We start from the raw sequence: 9,095 nt of genomic DNA, 5'->3' as shown, positions 1-9,095 counted from the left end.
CTTGTATTCTTCATATGGGAGCCATTCCTTCTTTGGTTTCCGCCAATTCTCATCGTATCGATCGCCGCTTGAGTAGAACACTTGAGCTTTCTTGTTTCCATTTTCATCTAAGTCACAATCCTTCGTGAGATGAGGCCCTCTACAGTTCTCGCATCCAACTCGAATAGCATGGATTGTTTGATCCATTTTTGTCATTCTTCTATCTAAACTATCGAGCTTAGCCATCATCGCCGCCATGCCATCATTTGCTGAGTTCACTACCCCCTGAATTATTTCATTTCTTGGATTTTGGTATTCTCTAGAATGCTTATAGAATTCTTCAATTAACTCCTTGATTACCGGGGTGCCTTCTTTGTGAGTGGGCCTTGCGAGTCGAGCAATTGCCGTGTGGTGACATTGACTCCATCATAGAAGATGGAGACCTCTTGTTGGCTATTGAGGTCATGGTGTGGGCAATTTCTAAGAAGACCTTTGTACCTTTCCCAAGCCTTATAAAGAGATTCTCCGGGTTGCTGCTCGAAGTTAGCAATGGCTTTCTTCAACTTAGCTATTTTGGAAGGCGGGCAAAAGTGGTCTATGAACTCTTCTTTCATCTTAGCCCATGTGGTGACCGACCTGGGAGGAAGTGACTTGAGCCAATCCTTTGCAGCACCCTTGAATGTAACTGGAAGCATGCGAAGTAGTTGGGTCTCGCGTGATACATTTGGTACATTGAAGTAGTCATCCACATCATTTACTTCATCCAAGTGCTTGTAGGCGTCTTCGTGGTCTTTTCCATAGAAGGGAATCTCCTTGAGTTGGGCGAGGATATGACCCTTTAGCTCGAAAGTAGCGGAAGCGGGAATTCTGGGCTGCACAAGTCTCGGGCCAGTGTCATCACGCATCCTCTTCTTCCATTCCCCCATGGGGACTTCATCGATATTAGCCATAGTGATAGCTAAATCGGATTCATGTTCGTATGTAGGTTCTTCTTCTTCCTCGGTCTCGTACTCGGTGTCTTCTTTAATTGGGTCTTTGATTGTCAAAGAGGCATTGGATGCTCCTGATTTGCAGCTCCTCTTCTTGCTGAAAACGGACTTAAGGTTCTTTGGTGGCGAATTCTTTGAAGAAGCGGATTCTCCAATGGCTTTTCCTTTGCTCCTCCGTAATGCGGATTCCGGGTCTTCGAGAGGAGGGACCAAAGGTCTATCAGATCCTCGGGTCATGAAACAACTGTAAACAAAACAAAAAACACGTAAAAAACACAAAAAATAAATAAAAATTAAAACTGTGAACAACGATGAATTCGCCGAGTCGGCACGGGTGCACTCGGCGAGTTAAAGGCAAAAACAGAAAAAATTTCTGATTACTTTTAAAAACGGATTTTTATTAAAACTTATACTAATTACTAAATTACCTAAGAATTAACTTTGTGTAAGATAAATCCCACACAAAGGATAGATTAAACTAAAATTTAGTGCTAATTTAGAACCATTCCCCGGCAACGGCGCCAAAAACTTGATGTGTGTAAACTCACTTAGTTTTAAACCTACTTTTAATTATAAAATAAACACACAAAGGCAGTGGACCTATCAATTGTAGTATAGCTAAATAAGTAGGGTATCGAACAAAGGGAACGCTAAATTAAAACTAAAAACTAATTCTATCTAAATTTAATTAATAAGTATGGGTTTTCTCTAGTTTTACAAGACTAGAAACTTACTAACTATCACTTAAATTAAAAACAAGAAAAGCAAAGAATTAACTAGATTCAATAATGAGAAGGACTTCTGTTTAGTTCAACTCAATTGATCCTATGGTTGATGTTATGGTAATTGTGCAATGGATTAACTCTTTTGTTGGCTACCGGCTCAAGTGATTAGCTTCGTGTTCGCTACACTAACCCGTAGTGAACAAACTATGTCAAACAGTGATTAGTTTTCTAATTTAATTAAATTCACTAGATTAATTATTCGGGTTAATTTAGACTTGCAATAGTTAACTAATTTGTTCATTTAGTTAACCTCTTGTAGATGGTCATCACAAAAGCTCACACATGAATTTACCTAATTTTCTTATTAATTCTAGTTTCATGCTCATTAATCCTAGACATATGATAAAGTGGTCACATAAACATATGAGGTTGATAATCAAAAGATGTTCATACTATTTAATTACCTTCCTATTAACAGAAAATTAATTATCATTCACACACAAGGTTCTTTAGCAAGCTAAAACTAACAAAAATCACCAACATTGAATTAATCCTACCAATAATCAAACCATAGTCTCAATTTTGTATCCCCAAACAGAAGTTTAAGAATTTTAGCTCATGATTGAGGTAATAAATAGCAAATAAACGAATTCTAATTGTCTAGCCATAATGGAAAACAAAAGATTAAGTAGAATGATGAAATTTTGCCTCAAATCTCCTTCAGAATTGGATTCTAGGTTGTATCTTCGTTCTCTAGGGTTCTTCTGGCTCTTCAATCGCAGCTAATCTCTCCAGAAGGGTTCCAGAATTGATAATGTCGATCTGAGAAGTATCTTTATATATGTGAACCGACTCGTCGAGTCCATTGCCGACTCGCCGAGTCCATCTCTTAATTCCCGTATGCGATAAGTCTCTGAGTATTTATCTTCTCGAACATTCGATCGGACTCGCCGAGTAGTCGACCCTACTCGCCGAGTAGGTGTTGTTTTTGGTGGTTTTCTTCTTTGTTCAATTCTCGAGCTCCCAATCGCTTCTCCTGCTTCCTTTTGCTTCCGAGCTTCACTTATGGACTGAAAACATAATTCAAACACTTTTAAGTATCTTTTGTCCATGATATGCGATAATTTAGCTAATAAATGATAAAAAAAATCTATACTTAATATGAGCTAAATATGCTAATATCAATTAGTAACAGATTATTGAAAAATAAAAATTACGGTACCCTTCACAACACGTCCCTATGCAGTCGTCAGGGCTGGCCCTGCGGGCTTTATACGTATCCTTGAATTTCTACTTTTAAAAGAGCTCCATTTTGACAGTGATTTACTTTGAAGTCTGAATATATATTTTCAGAGTTAACTTTTTAAGATGTGTATGCGTGATAAAATAAACAACCTTTTTATTAATCTACAGAAACCGTAAATTACATTTTGAAATGTTATGTAACCTAAATAAAACGACATGATCAATTTTTTAATGACAATAAATCATAATAATAATAATAAGGAAAAATGACTTGATAGGGTAAGATACTTTTTGAAATGTACACATTTAGTCATTATACTTTTTTTTTGTAAAATAAACCCTTATACTTTTTTTTGTAACAATGCAATCCTTGTGACCGGCTATACCCGGTATACCGGTCATATACAAATTTTCTTTTAGGGAAAATGACTTGAAAGAGTAAGATACTTTTTGAATTCTATAGATTTAGTCCTTTTTTTGTAAAATAAACCCATGTACTTTATTAATATGTACACCTTAGGTCCTTTTCACCGGATTTTACAGGTTTTGCTGATGTGGAAGCACAAGTGGCACTAAATAGCAATTAATTAGCTTAGTCACCAGAGGTAGGTGATCCTCCAGCAACAAGAAAAGGGCAGCGACCCTTCTCTTTCTCGTCTCTCTTCCTTCCGGTCGAACATCAACAACCAAACACCCTTTACCTGTTGTGTTTCTCCGATCTGTCTCTCTTTGCTTCCATCTTTGAGATATGTTGCCTGAAAAAGAAGAAAGAATCGCCGAAGGGGCTACCAGAGCAGCTCCTCGCTGCCAACTACCATCTCTACTTCCTCCTGCCTCCCCCTTCAACCTTGTTGTTTTTGCCATCATTCCTCCTTACTACCAGTGATGTGTAGGAAAACACAAAGGAGTTGCCAGAGATCGGGGTTCTCCCTCTTTTTCATGATGAATAAAAGTTGGAAAAATCTCGTTGTGGATATGTGGATGTCACCTGCATATTTCATTTCAACAAAATAAAAGAAAGGGAAAATGACTTGATAGGGTAAGATACTTTTTGAAATGTACACATTTAGTCCTTATTCTTTTTTTTTTGTAAAATAAACCTTTCCATGTCAGTAAAACCTGTAGAATCCGGTGAAAATGACCTAATGAAACCATTGTCCAATAACTCCTGAAGTTGCTTCATGAGCTCCTTCATCTCCGTTGGTGCTAATCGGTATGGTGCTTTTGCTATCGGTGACGTTCCTGGTAACATGTCTATTCTAAACTCCACTTGTCTATCAGGTGGTGATCTGGGAAGATCTTCGGGAAGGACCTCCGGATAATCACACATGACCGGTATATTCTACACCTCCTTCTTTTACTTCTTAGCATCGATCACAAACGCCAAGTATGATGCACATCCCTTGGACAAACATTTTGTGGATTTCATTAGGGAAATGATTCTAGAATTTACTCTATGTTTGTCCCCGTACACCATAAATGACTCTTTCCCAGGTGGGTTTACTCTTAATATCTTCTTTCTGCAAAGTATCTCAGCATCGTTAGCGCTAAGCCAATCCATTCCCAGAACGATGTCAAAACCGTTCAACTCTATGGGTAACAGCTCTTCGTGGAATTCATTTATGTTCAAGTCGATGACGATGTTCCTAATACGATTACTAACAGGTACGAACTTGCCACTGGCAACTTCCACAATTAGGGCATTATCAAGTTTTTCTACAGGTAATGCTAATTTCCCACCAAATTTATGTGACACAAAGGAGTAGTTTGCTCCCGAATAAAATGGTATATTGGCAGGCAATCCATTTACAAGAAATGTACCTGAAGCGACATCTGCTGCCTCCTTCGCAGCCTTAAGTGTCATCTGGAAGGCCCTCGCCTTTGGCTTCGGTGGAATGTTGGGTCTTCCTGCCTCCTTCTTCTTCGGGCAGTCCCTCGATATGTGCCCCTCCTCGTTACACCCATAACAGACTTCCTTTGTGAGGGTGCATTCATTGGCATAGTGCTCGAGCTTTTCACACTTAAAATAGGTGACTTCTCTGTCACATTTCCCAGAGTGCTTCTTCTTGCACTTATCACACCACTTCGCTTCTGCTCCTCCTCCTCTCGAACCAGACTTCGAGAATTTATTTTTCTTGTTGGAACTTGAAGATCCATTGAACTTCCTTTTCTCACCAACCTCGGCCCTCTCCAGATCCCTTTCCTTCTGCTGGGTCTCCACATTCTTAGTTGCTCGAATAGATGCTTTCATAGTGTTGCCATATTGACTGTTGGTCCAAAGTCGGACGGCAGTCTGTTTGTGAACTTCTCAATATTAGAGAGTTCCGTTGGCACCATGTACGAAAATAACTTCATCTTCTCTGTGACTGCAGTAGTATAGTCGTCAATGCTCATTCTTCCCTTCTTCAAGTTTTGGAACTCGTTGTTCAGATCAATCAGATCTATCTCTGAACAGTACTTCACCTTCGATTATTCCAAGAACTCCTACCATGACATCTTCTGGGCTTCTCCTCGCGACATAGTATCTGCCAATAACTTGCACCAGCTCAAGACTCCGGTCTTCAGTTTTCTTACTACGAAGACGGTCTTCTGTTTCTCGCTACAGTTGCAGCTCTTAAACACCATATCCATTTCTTAGATCTAGTCCATAATCTCAATAGACTTTGCGCTTCCTGAGATACTTGGTGGTTTCGCACCCAAGAAATTCTTATATATTCACCCATCCTTGTCATTTCCCCTCTTCGGGTCATTCCTTTCCCCTTGGGTTCCAGCTTGACTCACAGGGCAGTTATAGTTTCCCTCCTCCGATTGCTCGGGAATCAGTTTAGTTTGCTCAATAGGTACCGTAATTTCCTCTTGGTTTCGTTGAAGTAATCACATCGTTTCCTCCATTTGATGATCTAACATCGTCTAGATTATTGCTTGTGACTCCGCACGTTACCTTTCCATCCTAGGTTATAACCGTGACTCTTATGTCTTTTTTTTAACTCTTAGGCTTCTTGATTGTTGGTGGTGGTCAATCTTGAACCTGATCTTAATTCTAAATTTGTTATTCATCAGAGATTCCTGCTCCTTCTAGATTAGACTTAACCTATGATAAGGTATTTGCTTTGACTATCGTAACAGACTGATGGGTCATGCTCTGATGACCTTTCATCATATGATGTAATGGCTAGACTTACGTTTCTTTGAGTTAGACTCCAGGATCGAAGATACCTTCCTTCATGTTCTAATGTGATAAAATCACATTCTAGCATGTAGCACTTCTAGCTAAAAGCTGCTTAATTTTAATGGTATTCGTGATACTTCTATTGATTGCTTCGATTATCTTTTCCTCCAATCTAAAATCAGATGCTACATCGAACTTACTTCGTAGATTAGTCAGACTTGATTCGGTATGACCACTAAGGTCGGAATTAACATTTACCTTCGTAGTCATTACCGAAGTAAAGGTAATGATGGAAATGAACAAAATAGTTCAAAAAATTAGAGACGTAGTAACCATGTGACTTTCCCTAATTCAAGTGTGAGTCTTGTGCTTCATTAGTAAAGGCATATACTACCTTTCACACTTACTCATACTCGTCCCAAGTATTGTCTCACAGTTCACTAAGTTATCATAAAAATGAAATCACACAGAAAACAAATAACATAATTTAGGAAATTGCATTATATCCGAAAAATGTTACAATATTTATTTATATTGCATGCATATTACATCAGGCTACTCATTCTAATACTACTCATCTTCTTCCTCAAATTCCAAGCTCTGTATAAGCCGCTCTCTATTCTTGACCTTTTCCTGTTTCGTCAAGGATCCTATAATACGCCCTTGCCTTCAGTTTTGTTGGAATATTTGGCCTTTCCACTCCTCTTTTCTTTAGGAAGTCCTTGTGGAAATGCCTATATTCTCCAAGCTCGAAGCAAACCTCCTGCTTGGCCATGCATTCATTACCATAGTGATCAGTCTTCCCACACTTGAAGTAGGTCACATTTTTGGTGCATCTCCCCCCAAAGTGCTTCCTTCTGCACTTGTCACACCACTTTTCTTCATCGTTACCTCTATATCTCTTGTCACTGGGGCCAGGCTTAGAAAATATACTTTTCTTATTTGATTTAGAAGATCCTTCAATCTTCCTCTTCTCTCCCTTCTCATATTTCTCTAAAATCTTTTCCCTTATTTGGATCCCCACATTCTTGGCTGACTAGATAGCTTCTTTCAAAGTCTTTATTGACTTTACCGTTGGACCAAAGTCCGTTGGTAGTCTGTTAGCGAACTTATCAAGCTTGGAAATTTATGTGGGTATCAGATGAGGTACCAACTTCATCTTTTCAATGAAGTTTGTAGTATACTCGTTGACACTTAGCTTGCCCTTTTTCAGATTCTGGAACTTATTTTTGATATCCAGGAGGTCTTGCTCGGAGCACTATTCTCTTTTCAACTGCATCAGAAAGTTTCCCCATGACATTCTCATTGCTTCTCCTCTTGGCATAGAATCATCCAATAGATTCCACCATATCAAATTCCACCCTTTAGTTGTCGGGTAGAAAGGATTGTCTTCTGCCTCTCGCTGCAGTCACAACTATCAAACACCATCTCGATCTCGTAGATCCATTCCATGACTTGCATTGAGGTTGGATTTTCGGAAAGACTTGGCATATTGGAAGCCATGAAATTTTTGTGTTTGCATCCCCCTCTCTCAACCCTATCAATCGGATTGTTCCTCCTTATTACTTGGGGCTCAGCTTGGCTAACAGTCCGACTATAATTTCCTTCCTCTAATTATTCTTCTTCCAACCCACGTTGTATGACGGGTGCAGTGGGTTTATCTCTATTACCCTGAAGTAAATGCCTTGTATCCTTCATCTGACGGTCTAACATTATCTGCATCATCGCATGTACTCCTGTAATCTTGATTGGCTCAGGTGCAGCAAAGGTTGTAGAACTCGTTACTCGGTACCTGTTCGGCCGACTACCGAGTAGCAAGTACTCGAGAGTACTCAGGAGTACTTGGATTCAGTAGTTCATGTAGAAATATTTTTTAGTTAAATTATATATGTCAAAATCATAAGATGATTGAAATATATAACAAAATTAGATACATGTGTATACACAAAAACTAAAAAACACATAATGGTCTCATTTCGTGAATAATTACTGAAAATTTAAGATATATATATATATATATATATATATATATATATATATATATAGTAATAACCACATGTATGTGTGCTAACTAATAAATCATTAAGTATATTATACATATTAATCATTGAGTTGACCGAGCTTTACAAAACTACTAAGTTCAGTAAGGGGTCGATCGGGGAGTACTCGAGATTCTGTAACTCGCCTTGGTAAGGGGCCGAGTAGCGAGTACTCGGAGGAGTAATCGGCCAAATCGGCGAGTTTTACAACACTGGGTGCGGTTGCTACCTCTGCTGCACACAAAATCACCCGTGGCTCAGGCTGCTGGTTTCCATTAGCATTTCCTAATTTGTTGTGTGTCCTCACCATGTCGTTCTATACACCAAAGCGACATTTATTGTACTGAGACGGGAATGTAGATAGGGAAGGTTTAGATGTGTAATCCTCCTTCTCACTCCGAAAAATTATATGTCAGTTCTAATACCGTAATTAAACGTTTAGAAGCCTGAACACATAAAGTTTCCTAATTCTAGGCTGGCAACAGACATTAAACCTAATAATAGCAATTAGATAAGCAACCTAAGGCATCATTGGGCATCTCACAGATATAACATGCATAAGTCATTTAGCACATAAAGCAAATTAGACATTTTGTCCTAAAGTGAACTAGAGTTTGTGTCAATTCAATTATATTACCTAACATATAATAGACACACATCTCATGATCATTGCTTAACATTCTAAGTTTAAGCCTAGAAGTCCTTTAAATTCCTAGTTCGCTTAAACTCAGGCTCTGATACCAATTGTGATATCACAAATTTCACGGCTAGAAAATACCGATTTAATTATGCTTATTTCATTTCAGGGTATCATATTTAAAGAATTATATTGCAAAATTTGTTCCCAATAATGTGATAATATTATTACCAAGCATTTTCGAAGGAATGTGTTTCATTAATAATTTTGGGATGTCATCGTCAATACACAAACATAAGCATAACGAAAATA

General features: G+C 38.5%; 1 non-coding gene across 1 annotated transcript; it reads left to right on the top strand.

Moving 5' to 3' along the window:
- The first annotated feature begins 438 nt into the window (after positions 1-438).
- LOC145077584 (small nucleolar RNA R71) lies at positions 439-545 on the top strand. The gene has a single exon (XR_013693326.1). It is a non-coding gene; the product is annotated as a small nucleolar RNA R71 (small nucleolar RNA).
- Positions 546-9,095: the final 8,550 nt, after the last annotated feature.

This window comes from Lactuca serriola, chromosome 9 (assembly GCF_051521515.1).
Source record: "Lactuca serriola cultivar US96UC23 chromosome 9, Lser_US96UC23_V15, whole genome shotgun sequence".
NCBI classification, from domain to species: domain Eukaryota; kingdom Viridiplantae; phylum Streptophyta; class Magnoliopsida; order Asterales; family Asteraceae; genus Lactuca; species Lactuca serriola.
Note: the sequence above shows the minus strand (reverse complement) of the source record. Positions and strands in the feature narration are given on the sequence as shown.